Raw genomic sequence first — 15,129 nt, 5'->3', positions numbered from 1 at the left:
AGAACCCTCACTGTGGTTGATAAAATGAGTTGTTTACTAATCAGCTGTGGCAGCCCAGCATTAATTAAAACACAGTAGTAGTGGCTAGCACAGACTTACGCACCTTGTCACAATGGATCATGATTTCTGAATTTCTCATGGTTTTCTAAACCATGAGTTTAAAACCTGGACCAGATCTGATACATGCTCTGGAAGCAACACTGACTACCAGCTTCAGGGGGCTTCAGTTTCTTCTGTGTATTTCTCACAGAATTAAAACTGACTTGTTCTTTCTTCCAATGAAAGCTCAGATTGCCATGTTTTCACAAGATTCCAAGAGCAGGAGATTTAGCAAAAACAGTCATGCCCATCACATAAAATAGCAAACACTGGTGATCCTGCTTATCTCTGAGAATCAGCATCAAGAGAGTCACCAGTGTCTGGCAGTCTAGGACACGACTTTGGGTGAGTCCAAAGCTCAGTGGTCTCATGATTCATCTTCTCTACACTGTTACAAGGGACACCAACACAATTCACATTAAATGTAACTCTACCATTATCAACAAGTGCTGAGTACCTGCCAAGATCTTGCCCTGGTGGAATAAATAATCTCATATCATCAGCAACAAATCTAATCTCTCCCTTTCAGTGTTTTAATGCTTTTCTTGCTTAACTACAGATACTATATTAACATGCACTGCCACTTGGAGAGCCAGTCAGTAAGCTGGGACAGAAGGTATTTTATATTTTATGACTGAAGTAGTTTCTCTTCAATCCCTAGAGCTGTTGAATAATGCAATAAGTCTTCTGGCAATAAATGATGAACATGATTTATGATAACTATGCTTTATACAGGTGTCAAAAATCTGCTTTGTTGAACTTCCCTTCCCATTCCTCCAAGCTCCACTGTAATTTAGGAACACCCAAGGTACAGAGTTGTATATTTATCTAAATTCTTCAGTATACAATTGTGGAGAAAGAGAGAATGGAAAGAGGGAGAACTTAATCTGTTTAGTGCATTGATTAGTCAAATGATATGACTCAGTCATTACCATATACCACTGTTAGGGAGGAATTTCCCAACATATATTTATGTTAGAGAAACCAAAGTGCCAAGGTTATTATCTCAGCATGTGTTACCATGCCAAACTTTGCTTAGTACCGTATTTCTGTATTATATCCAAAAATTATGTGGTCTTGTCATATCTCTGAAGTGATCAATGTTCCATGGAGTGTGCTACAACCCAGCTTCAGTTTAAGCGTGTTTCAGCTTAACTGAAGCAGAAAGATAATTTGCTGAAGTTCGAGATCATAGGGTGTGGGTCTGTGTGTGGATGTGTGTGTGTGTGGGTGTGTGTGCACATTTACGTGTGTATGTTGTCTGGGTTCTGTCCCAACCCAAATTCAGCCTTTTATATGACTAACATTTCAGGAGGCACCTTAATCTAGCTAAAGGCAGAGAGGTCTTTGCAATAAGTAGGCAATACTTTCCTTCTACAGGACTGATTAACCACCCTGCAGATCATGCTCACACCGAAATTCAGATTGCATATTTGTCAGTTTTCAATTCAAATGTATTTCAGATATTTTTCCTGTTCCGCCTCCTGCTTTTGTGAACTGTTTTGAAGAGTGTAATAAAAAGATGCTTTCTAATATTATTTTATCAAAATATTTTTGTAGCATAATATATTAATAAAATGTTATTATAAATCCATAGCACAATAATTTTGTGTGTCTTGTTTCTTTCCTTTGCACTAAAAGCTAGGGAATCACTGGAAAAAAAGGAACATTCTGTTTGTGGGGCATAGGCATGCTGCTTCTTTTATGCCCAACACCAACATGGGATGAAACATGGAGAAAGCAGAACAAAGCTCCTTCTTTTTAACTACTCCCTTCCCCCACTACTAAATCCATTTGCCTGGGTGTGGTAAAACAGCACTGCAGCCCCTGGAGCTACACCAGCAGCACCATTCCTGTCACTGGTGCTAGAGCTCAAGCACTGGTGCTGGGAAGCACAGAACCATCTCTTGTCTGGCACAAGGAGCAGCAGGGCCAGGAAATGAGCCTTTCCACACAAAGAGCTGGAGTGGAGCATCCATGCTCACTCCTGGTGGCTGCAGAAGCTCTTTTCTCCCACTGGTGTCCTTTGAACCACTGTTGTTGCCACTGGCAAAACAAAAAATACCCATTGAACTGCGTCTCCATTGAGGATGGAGCAGAAGCTGCCTCTCCACATCAAGATACAGACACACAGATTTACTCATTTTTCCTTGGCATATTGCTTTTTCTTGCATCCAAGCCATGTCTTGTAGCTGACACTGCAGACTTCTTGCTGATCATTGTTTACTTCTTAATTATGTGCTAAATCATTTGGTCTTTAGCACACCATTTGGAGAGGACTCCACCAGCAAAGCTGGCTTAGAAATAACCACTGTAGGAAATGCAGTGGGAGGTATAAACACTGGAGCTGGTTTGAATGAGCTAAACATGGCACAGGAAGGGCCTGTTGCAAAATAGAAGGGCAACTCTTGAAAAACAAAGCTAAAAAGAGCCCATCTATTGAAATACCAACCAGACTGCCAGAGCCACTTGCCATCCTATCTTTGGAGTGTCAGCCCATCTGGAGAGCCTGTGTGGTCCAGCCGTGGGCTATCCCTGGCAAATGTATTTGAGGCAGCAGATGAGAGGGAAAACACAGCATTGCTTGTGCCCTGAATCCCCACTGGATGAGGGCTGAGCTGCACCTGATCTGTGGAGGGACTGAGCACATCATGCCAGGATGGGGGAAAGCTGGAGTTCAGCTTAATGCGGCAGCAGTTGTCTGCTCCAGACTGATCCCAGAGATGTGTTCATCCAACACACACAAAGGGGATCCATAACATCTCCAGGGGTTCAACTGGAGCAGAGGGAACCACTGAAAAACGCATTCAAATATCTGTGCCCAGTGAGATGTACACAGGGGGTGTCCAAAGACAAAAATAACCAGACATCCACAAGTCTACCGCCAGTAATGGAAACAATAGTAACAGTAACAATAGTGTGTGTTCAGATTGCTAAAGAGCTGGGTGGTGGGAATACCATTACTGAATATCACTGGGGTTTTAAAATAAAAAACATTGAAACTATATAGAGCATTGAAAATTCTGTACTGGCTTTTTTAACATACAGTTTCTCCCCTTACAAAGAAAATCAGCAAGTCCTGAACACCTGAATCATTTGAGCAGCAGGTCTCAATCTTGCAATCTCAAACATCTTGTTCCACAGCATGCCAGCACTTCATTAGCTAAGGCTGCACCTTTGGGTGCAAGCCATTGTGCAAAGCACTGCACTTCATTCCCCTTTCCACATTTTCATTCCACTTTCATTCTATTTTCCACATTTAACAATGATACGGTTAAAACAGCAGAACAAATTCCACAGAGCCAAACCTCCACCAGGCTGGTTTTCAGAGGAATGATAACAATAATAACTGTGACAGTGAGTTCATGCTCACAGCCCTCATTCACACCTGGAGCTCCCTGCCTTCCTGGAATGAAATACAGCTTGAACAAAGGCACCAAGATAATGTGAGAAAACATCAACAACGGGAAGATAGAGGCAAAGCAAATGAAAGACAGATGTAGGAAGGAGAGTGAGAGCTTTCTGCTTTGCACTCATCCCATATCTCTATTGTCCTCTGGAATATTAGTCTGTTGTCCTAATGATATCAGCTCTGCAGCCCTCCTGATGTACCTTTTCTTTCTTCATGTGAAAGCCATTGGTTTTCGTTATAAATTGATGGATATGCAGCCTCAATCAGCCCTGTGTGACTGAATCATTTTGAACAGCAGCGCCCTTTTTTCTTTCCTGAAGCTCTCTGCAGCTGTTTGTCTTGGCAAGGGTAGGTCTGTCCCCAGATTCATCCTGTTTGAAGTCCTTTCCACCCACTCATGTTAGCCTGAGCATTCACCTCATTTTTAATGGGAGCATTATCTTCTTCAGTTTTGCACTGGCGAGAACAATGCTCAGAAGGCAAAGAGACAGAAACTTACACCTACCCATGGTTCTTGAACAAACTGTCTTCATCCAAACTGTAGGAGGCAAGCACTTCCAGGAATTTGCCAAGAATTGTTTTTCTCTTAGCAACATCCCAGGCCTAAAGTGGACACAGATACAATCTCTGATATCATCTCTCAACCAGAAGGATCCTGTGAAGACCCATTAGTTCAGACAACGTGTGTTCTGCATGGTGGCTGTGGACTGAAGGATGGACAATGCTGGCTGTGTTCTCTGGCTGTGCCTGGGCCAGCTGTGGCCTTGAGGGCAGGATCCAATCCACATAATAACCTTATCCTGCTGCTGCCTTTTCCTCTGAGCAGTTCATGGGCAGCCAACCATTTGTTCTAGGCCCTGTTTGTGGCACTGAGTCTGATTTGGCACTGCTCTGTCGCTGGGAGGCATCTCTGTGTGCATTGCCTGGGGCTGCAGGAAAGCCTGGCTCCCATCGCTGAGGGATCAGGGATGACACCAGCACCTGGGCCCCTCCTGGGGCTGAGGAGCCCTGTGAAAACACACGTGAAGTGAGATGATGATGCCTGTGAAGAGAGTGGAATTCTGAGCCCTCTTTGGTTTCTCTTAAAAATACCTAACTTTCCCTGGAACCTCACCCTTCCTGGGCCATCTTTATCCAAAAGCAGTAACACCAAGGGGGGTGGAAGGTGAGGGGAAGGTTAAAGGATTGGTGTTAATGGAAGGCTCAGACATTAAAAGAGTATCCCAGGTTTGGAGCCTCTGTTGCCTGCTGCCAGGAACAGGCCCTGCTTGAAAGGAAAGTACCTATCTCAGCATGCAGTCAAGAGGAATAATAAAACTCTGGTCATTCAGAGGCAGGCAAGAGGAGAAAAACACTCATAAATGTGCAGGCTTATGTTTCTCTTGAACTTTCAAAATAATTTTCTCTCCCACCCAGAGATTGGTCACAGAAGCAAATGATACCATATCTGGGAAAGAAGTCAGGTGGCTGGAAATGATCTTTGGGGAGAAGGAGAGGAGGAAGGGAGCAGACATTTACTTCTCTGCCTGCCTTGCTCACCTTTCCCTTTCCCTGAGACTGAACGCTCAAATGAAAGAGCTGGGAAAAAGTCAAGAGTTTGTGTCCAGCCTAAGGCCAGTGGGAGCTTTAAGTCCATCCTCAGGCCAGTGGAGTTTTTCTATTTCTGTCTGGTGGATTTGGGGAGCTGACTTTGCCACTACATGATCCCCTAGAGCTCCCACTCTGCAAGAAGCTTCATTTCTCTCAGAGGCCCCCTTGAAATGATTTTCCACACATTTTTCCAGACTTAAATGAAAAAGAAAAGGCTAAGGGACTAATGAAAGCATGCTCATAAACACCATTCCCTGGGAAAGACTAGCATTTTCTATGGTTTGCAAAATAAAATTCCAGGTCCTCCAAGTACTTCTGAAGCACTGAGCTGGGCTTCAACAACACCCAGAGGTTTCTGGTAAAGAACAACCTCAGCCCCCTCTTAATAAGGTGGGAAAATGAGGTGGACAGTGGATTTTATGACATGCCTGTAATCACAAGGGACATCTATGGGAGCAGGATTCAGAAGGCAGACCTTCCTCTATGGTACACTGTTCTCTGAAGCATGGCTCATTTATTTCAATTAATAGAGCTTTATAAGGGCTCCCCTGCCACCTTTTTTTTTGGCATGAACTACTGCAAAGACAGTGAATTAAAAGCACCAAAGGGCATAATTTTTTTTTTTAGTGTTTAAAGAAGCTGTTTCCATAAAAGCAGACTATGTGAAATTGGCCCAAAAGAATAAACTTAGGAATAACATAAAGGATTAGAACTGAAAAATAGATATCTTAAAAATCTCTTCTTAGACAAGCCTGACCTGACAGTTCAGCTCTGGAATGGTCTTTCTGTGTAATACCAATTACACAGTGGTTCCACCAGGCCTGGTTCCTGTCACTCAGTTGCAGGATTAGGGGCTTCTCCAACCACAAAATGAAATTATTTTAAAAGTGTAAAACTAACGCATGCAGCCCACTGTCTCCCCATTTTGTCTCTTCAAAAACATGCAGGTAGGATTCAGTTCAAGTGCCATGCACGGTCTGAAAGCTGTCACCCAAACTTGCCTCTTTCAGTGGTGCCACCCAGACTGACTCACCTTTAGGGAAATATTTCCAGCTATTCTAACAGAGGCTCCTGTGCTTGGTCCCAGTCAGCTCCTGCCCTCAGTTATATGTGCAATGTTTGCAAAGGCATTTCAGTTTGTCTCCTACATAGGATGACCAGCTCAAAAATGATTTTAAAACAAAGCCAAAACTCAATAACTGACTCACCCCCACTGTCTGACCACATAAAATATCTCTGATGTGGCAGGCATGTGGCAGGATGCTCACCAGGCAAGCTGGGCATTGGACAAGGTGAAAAATGAGCTGTAATGTCCACCTAAAATGCTTCCACTGATTAACCATTTCAAAAATTACCATTTCACAGAGTTGAAGCCCATAATCATCGTCTGCATAACATATTTTGATCAGAGCTGCAGGACTGAGTGATGCTGTGACATTCAGTAAATGTCCTGAACATTGGATGACATCTCTATTTTTTATATCTAGCTGCTAGCTATATCTCAGGTAAACACTAAATAGTCCACTATGAGAAAGAAATGTGGAGTTTTTTATCTTCAACTTGAAATTACTTCTTATTATCATGTGCTTTCATACTGCAAGTTCAAAATTAAAATAAAAGTTAAATCACGTGGTTTGTACAAAACAAGAAAAAAATTTTAAAATTTTAAGTTCCCAAATAATAGTAATACATGTCATTGATAAACAGCAGCAATGTTTAAAGGTCAATGAATGGAAATAATCAATATTTCTGCTCTGAATGAAAGTGTTGCTTACAGTGTTGACAGTTGAAACTATAGTTTCATTGTTGACCTGCACCTCTCCTCTCTCCTAACAGCATCATTCCTCTTCTCATCCTGGTTTTGAGGTCAAGAACTGGATTTTGATTAGTCCAAATGGACTTTGAGGTCCATGCTTTAGCATAGACCTCTATAACAAGGCCTTTTTGAGTACTCCTTCATTCTGAGTTTATAAGACCTTTTACTAAAAATAATGTATGGGTTCTATTTAAATCAAACTTCCTGCAATCCTCCCATACTTCAGAAGTGCTGAAGACCTCAACTCAGCTCTCTCTCTTAGCAAACATTGCTTTGAATGAAATCACTGTGTGAAGGAAAATGTCATTGCAATGTGATAATTTGATGATGATGATGCTGAAGTACTGAACCAAAGCAATAATCTTTGGTCAAACCATAATCACAGCACTGAAATCCATTGGTTAATCATGGAAATTTCATATTCAGTGTGGTTTGCTGTGCTGTTCTGAGGCATATTATGAGAAATGGCCAAAAGGAGGCTGACAGGATCTACTCTTGCTGTCATTGACTTCATGTGGTGTGCAGACCACATGTTTTGAAAAATTGGGTTAATGAGTAGGACCCAGTATTTGAAATGGAGTTGTATGCATCCTCTGTTCTCTTTTTTGTGAGAAATGAGGCACCATCTCCACTTTCAGCAATTTCTCCACTAATTGTACTCTTTTTACCCATGATTTCTCTCATGACAGAGGTCTGTGGTCACACCTAGAGAATCAAGAAACCTCACCCTGAACTCCCTGCATCCCCAGGTGCAGAGGGTCGTATGCTTGTGTTAGAGCAACACTTTGAAATCTGTGGAATGGTCAAACGTGCCAGTTCTTCCAGCTTGAAAGACAGACAGGCAACGTGCACCATGCTCTAAGACAGTGCCTTGTGGGGCTTGAACCCATCCACAGGCATTCCCTGAAATACTTTCTGAGCTGGTCATGCTTCTCATGCCCCTCCCCTGTGCTGGACACAGATGCACAAAGCCAGCTCACCTCTGGAAAGGCAGCACAGGGAACGTTGTTTGCTTGGGTGGCTGCTGAACAGCTGCTTCAGCCATGACATAACTGCCTTTAAACTTCAAAAGAGATCTATTTCTGAGCTGAAAACATAGGGATTGTTTCATAAAAGCAAGGCTGAGATGTTAGCAGGCCATGGAGCAGGCAGTGGACAGGGTGGCCCTGCAGAGCACACATAACATCCCGTCAGCCCCGTCTTCTGCTGACTTTCGCTCCTCAGGGGTCCAATCCTGCAATTTTTTCTCAAGCCATAACCTTATCCATGCCAACAGAGCTTGTTATTCCATCTGCTGGTACTCACACTGGAATGTGTTTGCTTTGGGAGAGATTGTGTGCTTTGCTGGTGGGCTCAGAGGACAGATAAAAGCCAGTGCCCAGCTCTGCAGAGTTAGTTTCTAGCGAGGTGAATGAACTCATTAGTAAAAGATTCCTTTAAAACGTAGGGTGCTATGCAAACCCAGTGTGGATTAGCTTTTTTGTGGGGTAAATGGAGTTCAAGCATGACCTGGTGCAGGTCAGCTCTGTTTCATGCTACCTCCTGCCCCTGGGAAAACTTTCTGATGCCAGCTGGGACAAGCTGAGAGGGTGCAAAAGTCATACAGACCAGGCTGGAGGGGTGGACATCCTGCAAAATGCAGAGAATGCCCAGATTTTCAGACAACTGTGAGGCAACAGGTCACACAGATGCTCTGTGACACTGGAGCTGCACACAAAATTCTGGCCAAAAATAAAAGATGGAAATGTTTTGCTGCAAAACCTGATTATTGTCTTATTGATACATGCAAGGAAAAAAGGAAGGAATTATATTAAAAACTAACAAACAAACAAGCAAGCAGATTCCTGTCTGGAACTACATCATCAGTCTGCCAGACCCCAAGTTTTTCTCTTTCACTGCCATGGGAATCCTTCTGTTCCCATGAATGATGACTGAAAGCTTCTTTCTGCAAACAGCTCTCTGAATTAAATGGATGACTTCAGATTAACATTAAATTTAGAAGTTTAACTTATTGATGTTGGCAGCTAGAAGATGGCCATGGAACAGAGGTAGGAGGAAGAAAAGAAGGTGCTGTGTTTCAAAACAAAGAAAAGTCTCCCAGCTGCCAAAAGCACGGTCAGTGGAGGGATGTGGTGGTGGCTCCAGACAGTGCAATGTGCTGAGGATAGATGGACACAGCCTAAAGCAAGAATTGGGGGTGCCAGTGTGTATTTAACACTTCATACGTAAAATCTTTTAGTGCTAGTGACTAAGGGAGCTTGAGAGAAGACTCTGATGTGAGTCATCTCAGTCCTGCAGAAATCCTGGTGCTGGCACCAAGCAGAGCTCAGATTTTTCAGGGCAGACTCATGAGCCAGGCATCCAGAGCTCTGTTACCAGATGAGCAAGTGAAGAAAACCTCACCCAACCAACGCAGTCTTCAGGAATGGCACATTTCAAAAACACACTGGGAAGTATTTCCACACCACTGAAAGCATTTGCTTGGAGGTCTTACTCTGGGTCAATAATTGCTGCCAGGTATTGCAGCTCCAAAATAAATGTAATAGTCTCAGTTAAAGTATCCTGCCTCTAGATTAAGGGTTGCACTGAGCAGCTCTGTCCTGTAGACTAAATATCCTCTCATAAATGCATTCTGGCATCAGAGATTTCCGTAGGTGGGTGGCTTTGACAGAAATTCATGCTAAGTCCAGAGCCAAACACTGTGAGAAAAGCTATCCCAAACACCCATTGTCCTTTGCAAAAATAACAGAAAATTGATCATTCTCCACCCCAAAACCACAGCATTCCTCCAGCCTAATTCCCCAGGGCAGCCAAAGTGCTGCTCTTTGATCCTGTGCTGCTCAGGAGGGCAGGAGCTGCTGCTGGGAGGGGCTGTGGCACAGCAGCAGCAGCAGAGGTGCTGCCCAGGGGCTCCAGGGAATTTGGGTCCTTGTGGCACAAAGTGAGCACTGAGAGCCGGTGGGGACAGCAAACACACGGATCCCCAGCCCAGGTAATAAGGCTGAAACCCCAGGGCACTGCCCTTTAACCTCTGCATCTCTCATTTTTCACTTGTGCTGCAGCAGAGATGTCAGCTCTGCATTCCCACGTGCTCTGGCACCAGGGCTGCAGCAGGTCAGGCCCAGATGAGATCTGCAGCATGGCCTCTGACAGGTTATTCATCCTTTAGGCTATCACTGGTTGGTATGATATTAACTCTCCCTAAAAGTCCTGTGCTTTGTGCAAGGATGGGACTCAGCTGTTGCAAAGAAATTGCTTTAGGTTACAGCAAAACCACTAAAATAACTCCAAAATTATCCCCCCAAAAAACACAGTGCTGATGTACAGCAAGACTTTATTTATGTCATGTGCAATTAGATTTGTGTTCCACCTTTTGACAGGAGCTTTTCAGGCCAGAGTAAGAAAGAAACACACACAAGCAGCATGATGCCACAGCCAGAAACACTCCCTTCATCCAGGAAAGAAAGGGCTCTTACATTGTGAAAGGGAGCCTCCTGTTGTCTTCCAACTGGCATTTTCTGGCCAGCTGAAAGCTAAAGTAACCCTTCCTTTATGCTTTCAATACTGGGATCTAATGGCTAAATGGATTTTTAGTACAAAGCATAATTTTCTCTTTGGTTTTGCCCATCAGTTAATGGAAAGGCCCCATAACATTCTGCTTACATCCCAAACAGTGGCTGCTCAGCAGAAGTGAAGAACATGTTGTCTTATAGGCCTGGAGTTATATATTTTAATAATACTAATAATAGCAATAATAACACTAACTGTTATTGTTGTTGCTGTTATTGTTGATGTTTTTATTGTTATTTCACTGCAGCTGGCTGGCTGCCTGAAGCTGCTGCAGGCTCACTCTGCACAGGCAGGTCCCAAAGTCCAGTGGTTAGAAAGCAACATCAGTTTTTGCTCAGTGCACGCTTCACCCTTCCTCACATTTAGCTGAAGGAGGGCACAGGAGTGTCCCAGCTCCCCAGGGCAGTTCCAGAGCAGAAATTCTCATTGCACTGGGCACAGCACTGCTGCAGGTGACACAAGAGCAAAGCCACTCTGTGCCAAAGGTGCCACAGAGTAACCTTTGGATCACTCCCTTCTTGCTTTGCACTGGGCACTTGTGGCACCCAGGACCTGGCTCCTGGGTGACTGATTCCTCCAAGAAACCACGTGTAGCTTCAGGCATGGAGCAGGTTGGGGCACTGAGGTGACAGTGAGGGACAAGAGCAGCAGAGACCCTGACAGGGGCTGAGCTCTGCCCTGGGGTGATGGCCTCCAAAGGCTGAGCAGCAGCAGCAGCAGGGAATGGATGTAAAGTGGGGGGAAACAGAGGATTTGGGTGCTGTGGGACATCCCCATGAGGACAGAACCCCAAACACTAACTCATGTGCACAAAGGGATTCTATAGGGACAACCTGCAGTGCAGCAGTGCCAGGGACTGACACACGGCAGGGCACGGAGCAGGGTGGTGGTGGGGACAGACTGGGGGCTTACAAGGACACTCATCCCAGAGCATCAGCCACTTCCACACATGCTCTGCACATGCTCTTCAATTGTTTAGGGCTGTCTTCTTAATTTTCTTCAGCTGTCCCCATTGTAGCAGAAGCCTCCTTGCTCTGGAGGGGCAACTGAATGTTGGAAGTGCAACACCACTGAAAGGGGGATAGAGAACCTCATTTTCCTTGGAAAACTCAACTAACACATCTGGAAAGGGAACCTGCTTATTGCATGTGTTTCATTATGGAAAGAAAATGCCTTTTAAAATCTAAAATCAAGAAACTGGTGGAAAGGTAATTCCTGGAAGTTAGCTGAGTCTGTATCTTCCATTACTGTTCCCTACAAAGAAACATTCCTGTTTCCTTTCTTTGGTAATCATGGCTTTCATGCCAGCTTCAGCATGTGGCTGCTGCCTTCTTCAGGCAGACTGATGAAAATGAATTTATGGGCACAACCCTCCCCTGACCAAGGCTCACCCCTCAGACAGATCCAGGTCTGTAGCTCCCGGGGAAGTACAAAGGATGGGAGGCACTGAAATAACTTGTGAGGATCTCCATCCATGAGGAGGATAAACCATTTCTACCAAAACCCACTGAATTTATTTGCTTTCACACTCTCTCTGGAAGCACCTACCTGTGGGGGACAGACATGTCCACAGTTCAAGTGGATTCCTAAAACTGAGCTGAGCACCTTGGGAAAAGTTCAGCATCCCAAAGACCCAGCCTTGCTGCTGCCAATTGAAGCTATTTCCTCCCCTGCAGCAAACACCCTGGGATATATCTGCTCATTTGCCCAAAGCCAGGGCTCTGCTTCAGCTTCTCTCTTTATCCAGCACTGAAGCCAGAAGCTGTGAAGTAAGGCTGCTTCCTTTTTTTAATTTTAATTATTAAGAAGGAAGTAAAACAATTCATTGTTCTGGGGAGAATATCCCTAGAGTCTAACTACTGAAAAATCAAACAGCATTTGAAAAGCAAGACAATAAGGCTAGCTTGAACTCACAGAGCATTAGAATTGCCCTAGCAGGAGCACAAGTGATTCCCTGATAGATGAAATAACAATGCTGCAATTACATGAAACAATATGTAAACTGAGTATTCAGTGCCACCCTGCTATTTGTACACCCTGTGTTCCACTGTCATCCTCCCATTGTTAGCCCTTTAAGTATTGTGTCTCTTAGGCTTTTAAATACTTCATTAGCATGATTTGCCAGCAATATTTTTGTCTTAAAGAATATTTTCTCCCACCAGGACTCTAATTAAGCCAATTCTTAATGTAAGAAATTCAGGCTTCAGTGATATATCCATGCTCTTGATGGTTCAAGTGGGAATGTCACAGAGAAGCACCTGATACCAACAGAAAAATAACACCTGAAAACTTCATGTAATGTGAGAAGTATACAAAAATTAATCCTTCCCTGTGAGCAATAGTTTATGAAAAATTTGTAAAGGATGATGAAGGTGAAAAGGATTCACTTCTGTACTCCCACCTATGAAGAACTTAGAGATGCTGTAAGAAATTAATCTCCTCTGGATCATAAAACTAGTTTTAACCCCTGAGAAAGAAATAAGTTGACTTGTTTTGACTGATGTCTTGCGGGACACTAAAAAGGTTTGCTACTATCTCATTCCCCTGCAGCAGAGGAAGATCCTGGCAGAGGGCAGGAGCCCGCAGCCTCCTGGCTGTGCCTCGCTCCCTTCAAAGCCACTGCAGAACTCTACTGCCATAGTGCCATCTAGAGACAGCTACAGAAACTAAACACGGCTTGCTCCTAAACCTTTTCGTGTTCTTTGAGGGTTTGTGGGGCCATATCCCAGCAATGATTATTGCTCGTTGTTCCAGCAGCCCTTAATTATAATTTTGGGCTCCACCACCAAACCCCACGGAGTCAGGGCAAAGGCTTCTGCTGGGTTCTGCACAAGCCAGGATCTGTCTTGTCCCACTTCCCCAGGAGGAGGATTTCATCATGATTAGCTCTTTATTAACATAAAAGCACCAGCAGAGCATCCAGCACACAGCAAACAGCTCCGCACACCTGTGTGTGTCCAGACCACCACAGTGCTGCCTGGACCACCAAATTGACATTACACTGTTGAAATTACTCCTGTCTTTTTCTTAAAAGCCAGTGTAGGCAGAGATAGAGAACACCAACACTTGTTCTGGTATTCCAGCATCCTCATGTCCCTGTGACAACCTGAGTAAAAGCAAGAATCTATGGCTCCGTGATTTTAAGTACTTTGAAGGAGTGAAAAATAGGGTTTCACAGAAGCGCAAATGAAAAGTTCAGTCATATGGGAGGGGAAAATAGCATGCTGACATTTAAGGCTCTGGACTGGTAAGGAAGGTTTAAATCCAGATTTCCAGCTGTCTCACAGACACTGTTGGACCTGGGGTGTACAGAAAGCTGACAGTGACTCCTCCACTCTCTCCTTATCTCTCTTATTTTATTTCTTTCTTGTCAGATCTCTGTGTGGCTGTTCAGTACCTCAGCCATGGCTTTCACTTGTCACAAAAGTAACGAATAATATTAATAAAAAATATCACAAGGGTCTTTCCACATAAGAATGATTTAATGATGTTTTCTTATACTCCCTGGAGAACAGGTTTACAGACAAATTTAAGCTACTAAATCAAAGCAAATTATTGAAATGCTGTAAAGCTAAGGACAGAGAAATTACAGGATATAAAATTGATTATCATCTTGCTAGCCCTGAAAAACCTCTTCTTAATCATAAGGCAAGTAGCCTCTGATGGTAAAATATCTATATTCCACTGCAGCTGGATGTCCCCAGGAGAAAGCTGGATTAAACAGAAGGCAATGAAATACAGACCTCACTCAATGGCTGCCTGAGAGCAAAAAGTGCATCTTTTGTACATCCCTAAAAGATTTCTCATTACCCAGGGCTATAAACTTCCTTGTAGTAGGGGTTCCAATGGAAAATATCCTTTTGCTCACTTGGAAAGAAAGGACAGTATCATGATCAAAATCTCCCAGACAGGCTGGTTTGCCAAGGAAGAGGGAGAGCTGTTCTGGGACTGGTGTCTTGTGCGACAAAAAGAGGCTCACATCTCTGCTCCAGCATTCTGTGCACCTCTGTAGGTCAGAGTACATGGAACATGTATAAACACCTGGAGATGTGATGTTTGAGCCCCACAAGGGTGGACCCTGCTGTAGATGAGCATCTTGGACATTCAAAGCTGGGCAGCTGAAGGTGGCTGGGGCTGATAGTGGCAATCACCCTCCTGAGAGCCCTTGGCTGGCAATGCTGGATTGCAGAGCCCACAGAAAAGCAACAAAAGGCTAAAAGGAACAGTATTAAATAGTCTGCTTTTCAACATTTTTGTCATTTTAACTACATCTTGCAAGCCGTAGCTGAACAAATACTCCTTTTGGAAACATCTCTCACTAAAATTCAATAGTACAAACCATCTACTAAGCACTAACAAAGACTGTAAAGAAGACTTTAAATTATCATTTGCTTAGGACTATGGGGGCTAACAGTATCTGTTTAAACAGAGGGCCTGGTCTGTCTCTCAGACAGAAATGTGAGTTATTGACTTCCATGTGTACATGCATTGACTTCGTTCCAAAACTCACACTGCAAATTTTACAAAAGTAACAAATCAACCAAACAATTCCTCCCCATGTGCAGGCAGGTGATCCACACAGAACAATCCCTAAGTAGCAACAAAGCTACAGAGCCTATGCTGCTGCTGAATCTGCCCTAAA

At 43.8% G+C, this 15,129-nt stretch overlaps 1 long non-coding RNA gene across 4 annotated transcripts in view; it reads right to left on the bottom strand.

Annotated features, from left to right (window-relative positions):
* Positions 1-15,129, bottom strand: part of LOC135305301 (uncharacterized) — a 219,057-nt gene that overhangs the window by 10,806 nt on the left and 193,122 nt on the right. The window contains exon 3 of one of the 4 annotated variants that reach the window (XR_010366519.1): positions 4,017-4,519. The exons of the other annotated variants lie outside the window; for them this stretch is intronic. This is a non-coding gene — a long non-coding RNA (uncharacterized LOC135305301). The remainder of the gene's footprint in view (positions 1-4,016; positions 4,520-15,129) is intronic. 4 annotated transcript variants of the gene reach the window in all.

This window comes from Passer domesticus, chromosome 7, assembly GCF_036417665.1.
Source record: "Passer domesticus isolate bPasDom1 chromosome 7, bPasDom1.hap1, whole genome shotgun sequence".
Taxonomy (NCBI): domain Eukaryota; kingdom Metazoa; phylum Chordata; class Aves; order Passeriformes; family Passeridae; genus Passer; species Passer domesticus.
This window is presented reverse-complemented; position numbering and strand designations above follow the sequence as displayed.